At 51.9% G+C, this 16,991-nt stretch overlaps 1 protein-coding gene across 3 annotated transcripts in view; it reads right to left on the bottom strand.

Annotated features, from left to right (window-relative positions):
- LINGO1 (leucine rich repeat and Ig domain containing 1) overlaps positions 1 to 16,991 on the bottom strand; it is a 160,259-nt gene that overhangs the window by 66,119 nt on the left and 77,149 nt on the right. For 2 of the 3 annotated variants that reach the window (XM_054837044.1, XM_054837045.1), the window contains one exon: positions 3,386 to 3,556. The gene's annotated coding sequence lies outside the window, so the exon portion shown is untranslated. Of the gene's footprint in view, positions 1 to 3,385; positions 3,557 to 16,991 lie in introns of those variants that run through there. The other variant, XM_054837046.1, reaches the window with a different exon arrangement.

Raw genomic sequence — 16,991 nt, 5'->3', positions numbered from 1 at the left:
GGGAACACAACCTGCCCAACCGTGCTTCAAAGGACATCTGAGGTCCTAACATTGCTCAAAAGCCTGCAGAAAGCATTGAAAAATGGGAAGCAACTTATTTGGTTTATTTATTTTTGCTTTCACACATCGCTTATTTTAAAAGACTAAAAACATGTTTATGAATTTAACATATTCAAATGGATCAAAATCTGTTTAGTTAGGAAGGAAAACAACTCTCCCACCCCAGACTTCTTGTGGGCTGGGACCTGCTTTTCAATCTTCCACCCACAGCAAATATTTCAAATCCCTTTTTAAGCTGAAAGGCTGCTTCCGAGGACAGATTGGGGAGAGGACCTGTGGGGGGGGCTGTTCCACCACTCTCCTCCATCATTGCCCCATGCACCCCTTACCCAGAGAGGGTTGGGGACACCTGGGCAGAGGGATCAACTGAGAGACGGGACAATAAAGGCATCTCTGTGTGGGGAGAGCATCCAGGGAGGATAGAAAAAATTGAGAAGCCTTCCTTCTTCCTCCATCAGCAGCTTTCCACAAGGAGGATCAATGCAGCCCACTGTAACTGCACCGTTGTTCCATTTTTAATTAATGAAAGAAAAAACTAATCATTGAATTAAACTTCTCATTACTCCAGCTGAATACCCACTAAGTAAATTTAATTACTGTACGAATTGGGTTTCTCCCTGCCTGTTTCATTAGCTACTGATAAAGATGAAGGGGGAAAAAAAAGAGGGAGAGATGAAAACAGAGAAGGAGAAGATGGAACTAAATGCAAAACCAGAGGTAGTGATTCAGCAGGTTTCAGGTGCTTCCAGTAAGGGCCTGGGGAAAGACCCTCCCACCCCTAGCTGGAAGGATTCCCTGTGGGATAAACCCCCTTCCTCCAGCCCACCCACCTCCTGCCCAGGGATAACCACCATCATCTTCCATGTGTAGGAACACACAGCCCCACGAGCTCTGCCTCCATGCATCTACCCCACATCCCAGAGGCTGGTCCCTGCTCCAAGCACCCAGAAGCTGAGCTGTGCTCTGGCGCGGGCACGCTGCAAGGACCCCTTGGCACAGAGGCCACAGGGATGAGGTCCTACCACCCTCCCCAGCACTGCCACTTGCACACCCTGGGTTCATGGCTACCTGCAAAACAGTGGACAGAGGCTGGGGCACAACTGGCTCCCCTCCACATAAGGGCAGGCACTGATTTCAGATCCGCAACAACCCTTGATCCCTTCTGATCTCACATAGCTCTGAACAGCCAATTTTTGCCTCTGCAACAAAGGCAGCAACCCTGTAACACTTCAGCAGGGAGCTAGTGCTGACAAAAGCATAGGGAGCACACGAGAATGGATACCAAACACCTGCTGTCCCACCACATACCAAGACACCTGCCTGGTACTCCCTGTATTTTAAGCCTTTCTGCTGGAGTGGGAGTCCTGCATGCCCAGGCTGCTAGGAGCCGGGGACATGCCAGCAGCACACTCCTCCCAGGAAATCAGCGGAGGATGCATTCCTGCAGCCCCCCACACTGCAGCACAGATTTTGTTTATGGCATGACTTTGGGTCTCTCCTACTCTCCCGCTACAATTCAGCCCTCCATTCCTCCTTTCTGATGAAGGGCAGGAGCCACCGTGGGACAGGTACAGCCCCATGCCAGGGAGGAGTCCAGCAGCCCCCACCAAGCACAGCAATCTCCCTTCCAGCACATGCCTCCACATCCAGCAATTCTGCAATGTGACTGTTGATAAGGTCACATTTAGGATAAACTGGGGGTGGAGAGGGTGTAGTACATGAAAAGTGCAGCCTCTAATTAGGTAGCTTCAGCTTTCAGCTGAGCCAAGAGCATGGTGGAAGAGCTACCCAGGTGATGGGTTTGGCAAGCACAGTCAGACCATCTCCTCCTTGTCATTAAGGGGCCAAGAGGAGCCCATGCAGGCTTCTTCTGCAGCCCACTGGCAGGGTCTTCATCACCACAAGGCACCTCTGCTTTACATTGGCAGCTTGTGGCCCTCAGCACCCAGCTGATCTTCTGCAAGCCAGGGTGCTGCTGGGAGATGGGGTTCTCCCTCATTCCTATGACTTCGCTATATCTTCTGGCCCCAGACCAAGCTGGCATGTTTGAACCCTTCGCCTCCATGCTTTGGCCATGCAAACCAGCCACCTGTTTTCCCTCCCTCCTTGCTACCTCCCCAGCCCTTTCCTGCTCTCCTCCCTCCCCAGAGGGGCAAAAACCTTCCAGGCAGACCAGAAGGTCCCTTCAGTGTCACATCAATCCCCCCTTAAACTGGACTTTCTCAAACATTGGACAGGAAAGCAATGAGATAACAGGCACAGACACTACCCCTGTGGGGAGCAAACAGGGCTGGGTGAGATCTGCCCTGCACCTGTGGCACCCAGCACTGGCCTGGGCACCAGTGCTAGTGGCCACCACCACAGCCCCAGGGCTCCATCCCATCTCCAGGAGGATGCTGGCTCCAGGTGGGCTCAGCACAGCATGCTCTCCTCACAGGCACAAGCTTTCTGCTGTAGCTAAAATTAGCTCCCACAGAGTCTCTCCTGCCATCCCCGAAGTCATTGGTACAACATGTTCTGCCACCACAGGCTCCTCCAAGCTCTCACTCAAAAAAACCCAACGATGCGTAGTACGTGCCTCGCAGCTCCAACTCTCTCGCACTCACAAAGCAAATAACCCCACAGGTTTTGCAGCCACCACCTCCCTGCTCTGCACTGCTGAGGGCAAGAGTCCCTCCTCCTGCCTGTCAGGGCTGCCCGAACCCCCTGGTGCTGCCCACCAGCCCAGCAACCCTGGTGTAACACCCACTCCTCCAGCTCACAACCCTGACAGCAACATATTCTGAGGATTTGAGCTGGGAAAAATGGGAGTGGGGGGAGTTGTTTGCTTACTTTTTGGTTTAGTGGTCAAATTGTGAAAAGTAATTAAGGTTGACTGAAGTATTTTATTTTCTTTGCCAAATTTTAAAACCCCAGTAATAATCTGGGGCTGAATGAAACATTTTGTTTGGTCTGAAGTGAAGATTTGGTTTTGTTTGTAGGTGGCTCCCCCCCCACTGAAAAAACTAGAAAAAATTCAAAATGAAATGTCATCTCAAAACAGATGGCTGAAAGGTTTCATTTTGAAAATGTCAAAATGAAACTTTTCAGTGTTTCACTTTTTTTTTCCCCAGCCAAAACCACTTGCTAAATACAACCTGAATTCGTGAGCTGTTTCTGTTGACTGAAACCTGAATTATTCGGTGCATAAGCTGTTCACTCAAAGCCTTTTTTGCCGGTCTGCGTACACACCCCACACATCCTGCAAATGGGAAAGCGAACCCTGTAGCATGTCCTTCTCCAGAGAAGCAGCACAGGAAAGAAAAGCAGAAGCCCAGGGACTTACCGTGGCAGCAGACCTCTGCAGCTTCGTTTCGTGTGCTGGAGGGGCTTCCCGTGCAGTGGAGGGAGAGGGGGGTGCCGCAGCCCCGGGCGGGAAGGACAGGGTGGTCCTGCCTGTCTCATGGGACCCAACGCAGAGCAGCAGGGCACCTCGCTCAGCCCTGGACACACAGCCCTGCAAGACAGGAGGATGGGGAGAACATGAGAAGGTGCTGAAGGGAGAAACATCCAGTTTGGGTAGAAAAGGAGGGAAATGTTGGGGGCTAAGGCCAAGCAGAGTTAAGGGATTAGGGCAAAGTGATGGCAATGGGCAGCTGCCAGTGTCAGGTTGTTCCCTGACACCATACTCTGCCCCATGCAACAGTTTTTATCTCCTCTTGCCCTGCTCTCAAGGTGCATTAGCCCATCTGCTCACTAGCACAGGGCTTTCCGTGCCAGTGGCCACAGAAGAGAGAAGCAGAACTCCTGAAGTATCACTCCAGTAGCAAACCCAAGCTGAGGGACCTGCCCCACTGGAGAGCACAATCCAGGAGAGGTTGCTCCCTCCCACAGCCATCAACCACTGCAGACATCAAGGGAGGCTTTGCCCTCCTGACTTCTCGTGCTCAAGGAGGGATGATGTTCATCCCAGAGCTGGCCAAAATCAGATCCCAGGGATGAGCTCTAACCACCAGCTGGTAACCAGCTCAGGGCTGATCAGATCTACCAGCAACAAACCCCATGGCCCCTCTCCCATACCCAGAGGCCACAGGAGGGTGGTCCTGGGTGCTAGTCCCTACCACTGCCTCGTGCCAGGACCACAGCCAGTCACTCCATCCCTACACAGCAAGGCTTGTCCCCCAGCTGGGTCTCTAGGTGACACTGATGGAGGGCAATGAGCCTGTGGAAGCACACACACAAGCACGATTCCAGCTTGCTGAAGGTGGGAGTTTTGACTGCAAAGTTCACAGTCCAAGCATGAGCAAAGTCTGGCAGCCCCCAGGTCTGCCTCGAATTCAGGGCCTCACCACACAGGAAGGGAATGGAAATATTTTAAATGTGCTTTAATCCTTCCTTCTCTTCCTCTCCCAAATTACCCCTTGGTGCTGACCCGAACCCCTGAATTTCCTTGCCAAGCACTGACCCCAAAGAGCTGCAGGATTCCTGGGGTGCACTGGCAGTGCGCAGCAGAGGAACAAAAAGGGGTGAAATTCAGGAGGATGTTCTCAAAAAACCCCCAAACCTGTAATCCAACCCAAAGTCACAGTTATAAAAGTCTGGCTTACGTTCCACAAGAAGCCAGGTAAGGAAATCACATGCCACAAAATCCTATGAAAACAAGAGATGACACCTAACCTCGAAATCCACAAGCGAGGTACAGAGTTCAGGTTAGAAACTTAGGTTCATTTTCTTTTCCCTTTCACCCCGGCTCTGTTCAGGGGCAGCAGGACTGAGATACTGCAGGAGCATTACTCTTCCAGCACAAGCACGCACCACAAAATGCCAAGGCTGGTGTCAGAAAGCCTGTTTCTGCGAGATCACTAGCCCGATTGCTAGATGAAAGAGGATTAGATGAAGCTTAGACTAAGCGTCTCAACAGCATCAAGCCGTAAGATGATGCTCAGCCTTTGCTACTGCTAAGGTAACACAGAGACAGATTTATCTGCTAAGAGAGAAAATCTTACTTCAGAGAGCCCTCCTTGGCACGAAGAGGGGTATTTGCCGGGTCCTCAGCAGGAGGCTGTGTGTCCGCAGGGGCAGGGCAGACCTGGCTGCCCATGGGCAGGAGTCTGCCAGATGGAGTCACACGGAATAAGAGGCAGACTTGCTCCAAACTCAAACCTCCTCCCAAGTTCAGGGGGGCGGCAATCGGAAATTAAGCCCATCTGTTCCTAAAACATTGTGCTAGTGGAGAGGTGAGGAGGCTGAAAATTTGAGATCTAAAGAAATCAAAAGCACTAGAGAGTCAGCAAGCTGCCCATCAGGCTCACTACTGCAATGAGTTTGCAGATCTCAAGTCCAGACCTCAATTAAATCTCTTGAGCCAGGGAGCTGCAGCAGCACATGGATCCCCTACATTAGCCCGCCCCAGTAGGGATAAGGCAGGCAGGGCTCCCCAAACCTCATGGATGAGCTGCACAGGGTGCGGGCGAGGGAAAGGAAACTGAGGCAGGCACTAGTGGTGCAAGGGGCTGGCAGGCAGGCGATGCCATGCCAGCTCTGGAGCTGCCACAGCCGAACTCTGCTGTGAGCCACACGGCTGCAGCGATCCCAGCCCTGGCAAATGTGCCTTGTCACATGGAAAGGTATTTCAGAAAAGGTTATTAAGTGATCAATCAGCATTAAAAATGCCCAGTTTTAATGTATTTGAAAGAAAACATCTCCCTTTTTTTCCCCTCTCTTAGCCCACTTTGCATTTTAAGAATCTCCTCTTTTTTCCTACCCCCAATCCAAACAAACTCTGCTGTGAAGCCCAAACACTCACTTTGCATTTCTGCCACATTCAAATAAATCATTCAGAACCAAACCAAACCTTCACATTTTCCCCTTCTCCCTTGAAGGAACAACACTAAACCACCCAACCAGCCTGGAAATCCATTTTTTGCCCAGTTCCTGCTAAAACCCAGGACAGTGGGGTGTTGGCTGGGAGCAGAGGCGTGGGAGGTAGCAGCCAGGTGGGATTTGGAAGTGCTGCCTACAAAACACCTCTTGGTGCCAGGACATTCCAAAAAAGCAATTTTTACACAGCCTTTATCCCTGAGAGACGGAAATAACGAGGGAACAGAACAGGATCAGGCATGGGGAGACAGAGGGAGATTGAGGAACAGGTCCTGAGCACCCCTCGGGGTACCTGGAGCCAGGCCAGCAAAGGAGGCAAGGTGGCTACAAGGAGGCACATCCAGCATCAGGAATGGGGCAGGAGTACCTGGTCCCTCACATTTGCAAAGAGTAGAAACTCAGATTTAGCAAAGAGTATTTATGAGTATCGAAGAAAAAAAAGCCATGCCACAGGGAATAACAGGGCTTTCTTGTGGCTGGCAGCTGAACAGAATAAATCTATCCACTGGGCATAAATTGTTTAAGCAAAAAACCCCTCTCAACTTGAATATTTTGCAAGAAAAATAGCAACAAAAAAGGAGGGGAAACTCTGAACCCGCATCATTTCTTTCCTCAAGGTCAGAACTGTTATTCTCTTGTATGAAAGAAAAAACACCTTTCACTAGTAAGTTTAGGTGAAAAAATGAAACATTTGGGAAGCAAGTGCATTACTGCCTGGGCTGACTTGCCTGGTTGCATTAGGCTAAATATCTCTATTTAACAGGGAGTTATCTTGCAAAAGCAAGTTGTGGGGAGGCTCGGTGTTGGGGCAGAGGGGCAGCCCGGTGCAAGCAAGGAGGAGCACAATGGTTCAGTGCCCAGCTCTGAGCCTGCTCAGATGGGGCAGGACCTCAGAGCCATGCAGGGAGCCCTGCTGGCTCTCTGACCCCAGGGGCAGGATCCTGCTGCCATTCCCAGTCTGCCCCTCTCCTTATCCCTGGTGCAGAAGGTAGCAGAGGGCACCAGATCCACCCCCCTATCACCTCCAGGAGCAGATCTGGCTGTAGCACACAGAAGGGATGGGGCAGAGGCAGCCGGGGTGAGACAATCAGCCACTACAGCAGTCAAGGACAGCAGCCTTGTGCCAGAGCAAAGGATCTAAAGCCTCTTCGGTTATTATGCAGAGGCTGTGCTAAGGTTGCTGCTTTAGTGCACTGCAGGCACTAAATTAAGGGGACATTTACAACCCACAATGCAGAGAAGCAGCTGCTAAAGGTGGTCACGGTGAGTGACTTCACCTCTGGGTGAAAGGCTCCACAGAAATCTCAGCCAGGAAGGAAGGAGATGGGAAAATAAGTCCATCCTTCCTTCCACCTACTGCCCTGCAGGGCAATGATTGCCAGGACATCTCTGGGCACCTGGGGCAAATGGGGACCAGTAACAACCCGCTCTTCTCAGTGCCAGACAGGGTCTGAGACCTGCCCTGTCTGGAGGGGATGCAAAGCCCATGGGATACTCAAGTTTGGTCCAATTAGCAGAATCCCAGTGTGATAAACTGCACCACCACAGCACACAGCTGGAGCCAACCCCAGGCATCTGTTCCCCAGAAATGAAGCTCCCCCAGACTAAACCTTGCCAGGGTTACACACAGCACAGACCAGCCAGAAGGTTGGTTAGAGCATCAAGCAATTCCCAGTGGCAAAACAAGCCCGGATACCTGCTTGGCCTTTTTGGCTGCCCATAAGAGCCAAGCTGGCTGCAGCAGCCAAAAAGGGGGTTGTACAGGGTGACAACGCCCCTTCCACTTCCCACACCAAGCCCAGCTCACCAGGACTTTCCACCCAGCACTGCTCCTTCCTCCCCCTGCTTGCCCGGCAGGAACAGCCAATTTTAGCACTGGCCAAAACCCAGCATGCCTGCACGGATAAGCCAGCCATGCCCTGTGCTTCCACTCTTCCCCAGTGCTGTGGCAGTGCCCAGCTCATTTGCTGATGACCAGCAGCGGGGCCTTCTCCTCCCAGGTCCAGGGATGTACCATGCTGTGTTCAGCCGTGCAGGGAAGGGGATGGCTCTTGGTGGGAGCTGACATAGACTTATCCCAGCCCAAGTCATCTCCTGGAAGTGGCTGAGGGGAAGCAGAGGAAGACAAGGGATGAGCCAACACACACACAAGACGAGGAGAAAGGTATTAACTCAGCTCCAGCCAACACAAAGGCAGGAGGTTGCACAGAGAGGATCTCAAGGTCACTGTGCTAAACAGCGCATACATCAGCTTTTGTCAATAATTCAGTGTGTTGGGTCACAAGCGCAACTGCAGAGGGGTTGCGACTGGAGGGGGCATTTCTACCCAAGCAGAGGGAACGGCAGTGATGGGTGGGAGGGCACCCCTGGACAGGGCAGCAGCACTGCAGGGTGCTGGGCAGCTGGGTGACTGGCCCACTCACTGGAAAGCACAAATGGCATCATGCTCACATGCCTGCAGCTTGTAGAGCCTTTTGAGAAAGCTAACTCCACAAATTAACACCTGAACTCCTCCAAACCCAGGGTGTTTTCTGCCTGTAGGAATTTACAGCCACTGTAACCACCTCCTGCAGCACAAGACATTTGCTTGGAGGGACACATGTTCGAGAGATTTGAACACTTGGTTGCTGCAACCAGCCCAGAACAGTGTCCATGATCCCTCAGGCAGACAGACTGCTTCACTCCACGCAGCCCCCTGCCAGAGCAGGGTACCAGCAGCACCAGGCAGCCTGGGCACTCCAGGATCACCCTTACTCAAAGGATTGCTCCAAATGCCCCAGCTAGCAACAAATGGCAGCTTCATGGAGACATCTCCTGCCTGCCAGCAGAGCCAAGACCCTGCAAGCTCCTGTGTCTTTGGGAACAGTATGCTTGAGTGCACCCAGAGTTACTGCACTTGACAAAGGAATCACCAGGGGACAATTTCTGGCTTCTGTTGCAGAGCAGGTCAGACCAGTGGGTCATGAATTGTCTCCTTTGGCCTTCAAATGTGCACCAAGTAGAATTCAGAGGTCCTGAGCTCCACTGAAAGATCAGCCCCAAGCCTGGAAGGCTGCCCAGAGCAAGGAATCCTGTCTCAACCCAAAGCCTGTGTAACAGGCCCCCAGGTAAGCATGTCACAGGGTGAGCATCCGATGAGCCATGGGGAAGCCAAAGTCACAGCCAAGGCCAGTTACAGGAATAGAATTGGCTCAGGCTGAGCAAATGTAACTTTCCATCACTTTGCAACCACCCATCCATCCTGCAGGCCAGCTGGCTGCCATGTCAGTGTGCCTCCCATCCATTTCCAGTGTCCTGATAACACCAATGCTTCACAAGACTAGCTGAAGATGGCTTGGGAGAGTTATTACCCAAAGCCAGGTGGCTGGACTTGACCCAAATCTTAGGCAAGTGATTAAAATGATTGGCATTTTTTTGGAAAGAAAACTGCTGTGCTGTACCTGCCATCCATCTTCAGAAAAGTATTAACTGTGCAATCACAAAGCTGGACACACCCGTAAAGCTACACAAGCACACAAGTGCTTGCAGACTGGTGAAGCTCATCCTCACCTGCAGTCCTGGGACCAGCTATCCCCTGCAGGCTCCAAAAATGGATTTTTGGCCAAGATGCTCCTCTCGAGCATTGTGTTACCACACCTTGGCAGCTCTTGCTGCAGGATCAGGGATGGGATACTCAGTCATGGGGATGAGTGTTGAATTGCTGGTCTGCACAGCCCATGACTTGGATGAATTTCACCCCATGGGTTACATGATGAGTCTATTCTGGCTGGGAACAGATTGTCACAGAACTGTCTTTGCTTAGGATGCAGATTCAGGTCCTATCCAGGCTCCTCTGCTCTTACAGGACACAGTAACACTGCCAGCCAAGAACAAGGTATCATTCTTCCCCTTTGACTACATCTACTAAAAGGCAAGTTTCTTTAAGAGCAAGGGAAACTAAAGGCATCAGCATTTCCAGGTGAGCAGAGCACAAGGGCAGCTACTGAATGATGCCACCCAGATCCCAGCCTCTCCCCAGGGCAGCCCCCAGCCCCTGCCATCACTGTCCCCACACTGGGGCAAGGGCTGCTTTCCCAGGCAGGGCAGGAGCAGGGGATGCCGCTCCCAGGCACACTGCTGTCTCAGGCCAGCTCTCCTGCACGCCAGAGTAGGACGACATCCCACTCTCTCCCTTCTGGGTTCAATACCAGAACCCAAACCTCAGCTGTCAGTCCATTACAGATTAAGGCAGTGAATATAAGGATGAGCCCTGCCTGTTTGATGAACCAGCACAGACCCAACAGCCCACACCTACTGCAGTTTGACCACATTGCCCCAAGGACTGGCAACAGAGGATTTACAGATTGGGGATGTTGTGTGGCCTCAGGATTATTTTACATGCCCTTGCCCCTGGAGACCACAATATCCAAGAATCTCTGGGGAACCAAGGGAGGCCATTCAGTTTTATGTCCTGTACATAACCAAGCCACACCAAATGCTCATCTGGGGCACCAGCACAGAGGCTGCCAAACTTATTGTGCCGAGAAGTTGAACCGTGCTTAGATGGGGATCCCAAACAGGGTAAAATCTGCATTTAATACCTATTATCCTAACATCTCCCCATCTGTCCACTTCCCTCACATGCCTGTAACTGCAGCATGCCAGGGCTGCCTGATATCAATGGCACTTTAATTTCATCATTCCCCAACTTATTTAGAGCAATTAGGAGGCAATGAGCACACACCAGGGGCCAGGATGCACTTGAATAGCATCCAAGGGTTACCGCAGTATCACAGGAGACCTTTAGATGGAATTATCAGTTCGCAAAAAAAACTTAAATAAAAAGAAAGGCAATCCCCAAAGAGAGGATAAGGTGGTTCTTGGTCCTATAGGTCCCTTTTAAATTTGAATTAATCTGACAGAAATGTAAAGAGATGATATTCCTCATTTAATTAGCGAAGAGACAGCATCTCAGGTTGGAAGACAGAGATAGATGCTTTGCCTGGGCATCTGGCTAGAGAAATGATCAGGGGAGCAAGGCAGGGATTCCTGCAAGGCTGATTACCTAATCTCACTGCAGGCAAGCAAGTTTTGCCATTCACTTTTCTGGGAGGAGAGGGGAAAAACTGAGCAGTTTTGCAAATGCTACTCAGAAAGGCAAAGCTTCTCTCTAGTGATTTCTGCTGGATGGTAAGAGCACTGCACGAAGCCAGTGCCATGAAGAAAGCTACCATAAAAAGCCAGCCAGCCTGCAGGCTGCCTTCCCAACGTCCCCATTTTATGCAAGGCAGGTGAGGTGCCAAAGGAGGGGACGGCTCCTCACTTCTGATTTAGCCACATGCCCACACTCCTCCCGCACAGGCTCTTTAAATGCCTGCCTGCGTGAGAAAAGCAGTGGCCTATTTTTTCTGAGCAGCTCTGTGCAGCCTCCACCTCGGAGCACAGCGTGCACAGGTCTTATTTAGGATGCTTCAGACACATCCGGAGGGACTTTGGGAACAGTCTGTGGAAAGAGAAGACTGAGTGGGCAACCTGAGTCACTTCATTGCTTACAGAAGTGTACACAAGCATCTTCCATTTGAGCAAAACTCAGCACAGCTCCCGTTGACTCTGGGGACTAGAGGAAAGTGCATCTTCTCAAGCATACTGCACTGATGCAGAATAACTGCACACCACCTTTCTCATCCAGGCTTACTGAAAGAGGGATCATCCCCCACAGCTGTGATCCAAACCTCTGATCCCAGCAATTCCTCCACAGCACGGGAGGAGCTGAGAGCTGCTCTAATCTGCTGTGATGGGTGAGGGCTGTGGAGGAGATTAGCTTCTTCCCAAGGAGGGGAAAGCAGAGCAAGACATGCTAAGGGAGAGGTGCATGTGCATGCCCTGAAGAGAGATGATTACAGCTGGCTGCAAAACTCAGCTCTGAACTCATTGCCAAAGAGCCCAACTCACACAGACAAATCAGCCCAACACCATACACTGCACATGGGAAAAGGAGGAGATATGCACAGGAATTACAGGAGACCCTGGTCCAGAGTCAGAATAGACTGGGCCTTTACCTTGAGCCCTGTCCCTAGGGAAGTCACTTTACACCATCAAACGAGGGCCTCTGTGCAAAGATCCGGCTTAGAAGGGTCACTGTGAGGCAAGGACCTGTGCTGTCCTTCCAATGAACCTCTGTCCTCATCTACGACAGGACAGCCACCTTGGGCTCCCTTTGCTCTCCCAGTCCCACCTTTCTGTTAAGGCTGGTGACAGCAGCACCACACAACATCAACAGCAAGGTGTCTGCGGGGGGTTCAGCCAGCTCAGAAAAAAGCCCTCATCATTACAGCTGCAAGATGCTAATGGCTCCTGGTCCCTGCACCACAGTGACCAGCAGCACTTTTACCTCTCTCCATCAGGGTATTTATTTTACAGGAGATAAAAGCCACAAAGTGGCATCCAGCACAGGTGATGTTATTTCACAGGACTTCTGAAGCCATCAGCAGCCACATGCACAGCAACTCCCTGGGACAGCAGGGAGGGCAGTTCACAGGAATATACGGAAAGTGCCAAAATATGAACTGCTAATAAGATGTATTTTCAAACATCACCAAGTTATGATCTATCGATCTCGCACTAGAAGCTTGACTTTTTCCGCGTAATATTAATCTGTGTCACTTACACATTCTGGGAACTGCAGATTGAACGAGTGCCATTACACTAAAAGTAGGTATGACCATTATTAACTGCTAGGGGCCCAAACCAGTGAGGTGCTTGAAGAGCCAATCCAGAACAGCAGCAGCTTGTTATGGGCACACCCATGCACACATAAGCTTGAGCACCAAGGTGCAGCAGTGTGGGACAGCAGGGTGCTGACAACACCTTCTAGACTATCTAAATCCCTTACAAGCACCTGCAATTCCTTATGGAGGTCACCCCAAACCTGAGAGCATGATTCTGGTAGGAACTCCAGAAACAAGTTTTTCTGCAAAAGTTGAAAATGCTCCAATGGGACTTCAGCCAAATATTTTAGATCCCTCTTAAAAATGAGGCCAATCCATAGCCACTTCCAACAATCCCATTGACTGTTTTGCACTGAGTGCTAACAGAGACAAGTTGTCTCCTTTAGACCACTATATCATGGCTGAGAGCATCAAGAGGGGAAGACGATGGGCTTGGAGAGGAAGAACATCCTTCCTTTGCTCCACTTCAGCTGCTAATAGGCACGCCAGAGCTCTCTGAATAGCATAACATTAGCGCTGCATAAAAGCAATAAAGCTCTAAAACAACACATTACATATTTACTGAACTACACGTCACACAAAGACTGTCCCCAGGACACCACATGAGAACTTAAAATAGCAAAGCCAAGGGCTGCAAAAAGCACCAGGCAGGACAGACATCCACAGTGCCCACAGCCAGGGTTCGGGTGCACACAAGAGCTGGCCACACAGGAGCACGGCTGTGGGGAGCTGACGGGATAATCAGCCACATTTAGCCAAAGGAAACATCGTAAAACAGTCTGCCAGAAACCTGGGCAAGCCCCAACCGTTGGGTATAGAGTCTGCAGAGAAATCAGCATCCAGGGTGAGACCTGCTGCCATGCCAGTGCACAGCCCTGGCTGCTGCCTGCCTGGCACCCACCCGCAATTTCCTCCTGCTCCATTGTTTTCACATCCAACACTTGAAAATTTTCACTCCTAAGCTCAATGAATTGTCATTTCCAAATGCCTCTTGCCCACAGGAAAGGGAACTGCCTGAAGTGCTGTTTGATATTTTCCAATAACTGTCATTGTGGCACAGGGCTGATTTGGAGCCTTCAGTGAAATTGTCATGACAGTTTTGGTGGGATGAAATAAGTGGGTTTTAAAAGACCTTTTTCTCCCTCTGCTCCCAGCACCTGGCAGGCCTACAGCATGTTTCCATAGCCAAGCATATGGTGAGATCGCTGGGCCCTGCTCTGCCACCGCAAAGGGCCATCAAATGTACCTTGGCTGGAAAGGCGAGGTCCCCACCAGCCGGTGGCCTGTGGCAGAGGATGAGACAACAGATGTGCTGAGAGAGAGGTGGAGAACTAGAAGGGGTCAGAGGCAGAGAGGGGGGACTGCCCCCTGCACTACTGCTGGAGAAGTGGAGTCAGAGAACTTCTGGATGCTCTTTTCCCCCCTGCCCCCAGAAAGGACAGATTTGCTAAATCAGCACAGCTTTGCAGGAAAGCTTTGCCCTTACAGGCAAGCAGGAGAGTCTCTGCTCCCCCCCATAGGTGGGGTGCCAGAGGAGCACAGAAAAGCCAGGTGCACATCTGACTCTAAATGCACCCTCAGCTGCTACCAACCTGGGATGAGCCAGAGCCCCTTGCACCCAGCAGGACCAAGCTCTCTCCAGGAGGTCTGTGGTCCCTGCCTGGCACTGCTGTGACACTTCGGGCACAGATCCAGAGCAGGACACTGAAACAGCCTCAGCCAGGTACCTCTGCCCAGTTCCCTGCTCTTGGGATCATGGCAGGAACCTGCTAGCAGAAGTCCACAAACACCCCACCCACAGAGGCATCTCTCCCTCCACAGAGATGAAAGCAAAGCCCACTTTCTGAAGACTCCTTCTGGAGGAGTATTTCTCCAAGACAGCTTGCAGAGGTGCAACCACAGTGTGTAAAATCAGAGAAGTACTGGCATGCCTGCAGAGCTCACCACTGCCTCAAGAGCACAGCTGTGAGTGTTCACCCCATGCAAGCCAGCCACAGCCAAGCTGCAAGCCCCACAGCCTGGGCACACAACCAGGGGCTGGCAGTGAGAGGAAATGCAATGCCTGAGAAGTTTTGTGAGTTACTGTGTCACACCGAACAGCTCTGACCTTTTCAATATTCTGTATTTTTATTGGCTGCCCATTTCCCCTCAATCCCCACAGGCTCATTAGACAGCGAGCAGAGCCGAAGGCAGCTCTGGCAGCCAATGCAACTGCATAACACTCAAAAGGTCAGAGACATTGAGGCTGAGCAAAGCTGCTCTCAGGAGGGTGGTTATAGCAGGACAGGAACACTCCTCAGCCAACACAGACCAGGACCTATTTCCCAGGGATGCTCCCAAGGCAGAGCTTGCGCTGCAGGGTCCCGGGGGTGGCAGGGACCCGCACTGCAGGCATGCCTGCTCCCAACCAGACCGACTGTTGTACAGGAGGACCTGCCCATGAAGAGCACCCTGCACAAGGCTTGGTACAGATACTTGCAATAAATACCCCGCAAAGCAGGACAGCACAAGCCTGGGCTGTGCTTCTATACCACAGATCCCAGCATGGGAGCAGGCTGCAGCAATGGTCACAACTGGTGTGACAGAGAACCCCGAGGCTCCTTCTCAGGGAGCTGCTGCTGGCAGGGAGAAGACCAAGAACATTTCCCAGAGCCTCTGGCACACTGCACTACGGAAGGCAACTACCCAAGGCAATCACCACCCATCTTTAGTAGATTTAAAAGGAGACTGTCAGAAGTCCAGGCCCCCCCCCGAGGCATTTGGGGAGCAAAAAGAAAACTCAGCCCTGCTAGCAGGCTGCAAGGCAGGCTGGCAAACACAGCATGCCTCTGTGCAGGGACAGCACACAAACAGCACAGCTGCTTCACTCACAGCCTTTTGATCAACCACAGTCCAGCCTAGCCATCTTGCATGAAATAAAAGCATGACACCCTCTCCCTAAAGACCTGGCACCCCCTCTGCCTGCCCCAGAGAGGAGAGAGGCAAAGCTGAGCCCCAGGGGTTAACCTTCCTCCCAGATGCAGGCTCCAGCCCCAGGAGGACACCATGAACCCTGCCCTCAGCAAGGCTGCAGATCACAAGCATGACCATGAGTGGATAACACATATAAATCCAGTGTGAGTCTCCATGCTGGTCTTCAACACACGCAGAGTCACAAGAACAGAACACTGAGAAAGCCCAACTCCAAAGATACACACAGGAACCTCAACTAGGGTACTACTAATAGGGGGGAGGTGGTAGGAAAGACAGAGCCCTTCCAGAGCTCAGCCCCTCCACTGTGGGGTAAAAACTCACCAGGTGGCTTCAGAAAGGCATCCCCTGGAGCATGAGGGTGCAGTGAGGGCCAGCTGCTCTTTTGCAGAAGGCAAGCCAGGAGCTGAGGGTGCCCTCACCAACAAGGCACAGGCTCATGGCTCCAAACACAGCAGGCAGAGATGGGTGCTGCAGCCAAGTCCATCAGCAGCAACAAACCACATCCAGAGGCTCCCTGAGCAGCCCAGACTGGAGCAAAAGGAGACAAGCTGGAGGCACATCTACCCACACTGAAGCTCAGGAAAAGAGTGAAGGGGCAAGCCCTGAGCTTAAATATGGCTCCCGGAGCAGTGGTTGGAGAGGGTCAGGTGGAGGTTCCAGGTGGGGCTGCTTAGGGCAATTAAGGCTTTTAAGCAATTAGCTTGCCTGATGACAGCTGGGCTCTCCACAGCCACCCTCTCCTTCTCCATATGGCAGAAGACAACCATGTTTTGGCAGCATGGCCAGACAAAGCGAGGGAGCACCCTGCCTGCTGAGGGGCCTGCGCACCCTTGGGCAGGAGCCGCTCGTGCCAAGGGGCCGCTGGATGGGCCGTGCTGCCTCCGGACAGCCCTGAGGTGTCGGGGAGGGCTGCTCCAGTCCCCATACTGGTTTTGGTGCCGTTTCCCAGTACAACCAGCAGTGAGATCGGTGCTGAGAGGGATGAAGTGGGGCCCCAGGGGGCGCTGCTGTGAGGAGAGTGGGGCTGCCCTGTGCCGGTTCCGGATGGTTCCGGCTGGTTCTGGCCGGTTCTGGCTGGTTCTGGCCGGTTCTGCCAGGTCCCCTCCAGCCCCTGCCTTGTTGAGGCCTGGGTTCCCTCAGCGGGGAGGGCAGTGCGGTGGGTCTGGCCCCTGACATTTTATTTGTTCATAAACGTTCAAAACCAGGGGAAATAGGTGGGAAATGCTCTTTCAACACCTAACGCCAGAGTGAGCACTACCAGGGCTACCGGCGGCGGACATGTTGGAAATGAGTCACTCGATGAATTTCTCCTTTGTCAATATGAAAACGCACTCAAAAAAAAACCAACCCCAACCTGGAGGTAGAAATAATAAAGGACAGAAATAAAGAAGC

The sequence above is a fragment of the Grus americana genome, chromosome 10 (genome assembly GCF_028858705.1).
Source record: "Grus americana isolate bGruAme1 chromosome 10, bGruAme1.mat, whole genome shotgun sequence".
In the NCBI taxonomy this organism is placed as follows: domain Eukaryota; kingdom Metazoa; phylum Chordata; class Aves; order Gruiformes; family Gruidae; genus Grus; species Grus americana.
The sequence above is the reverse complement of the archived record's forward strand: the minus strand, read 5'-3'. Positions and strand labels throughout refer to the sequence as shown.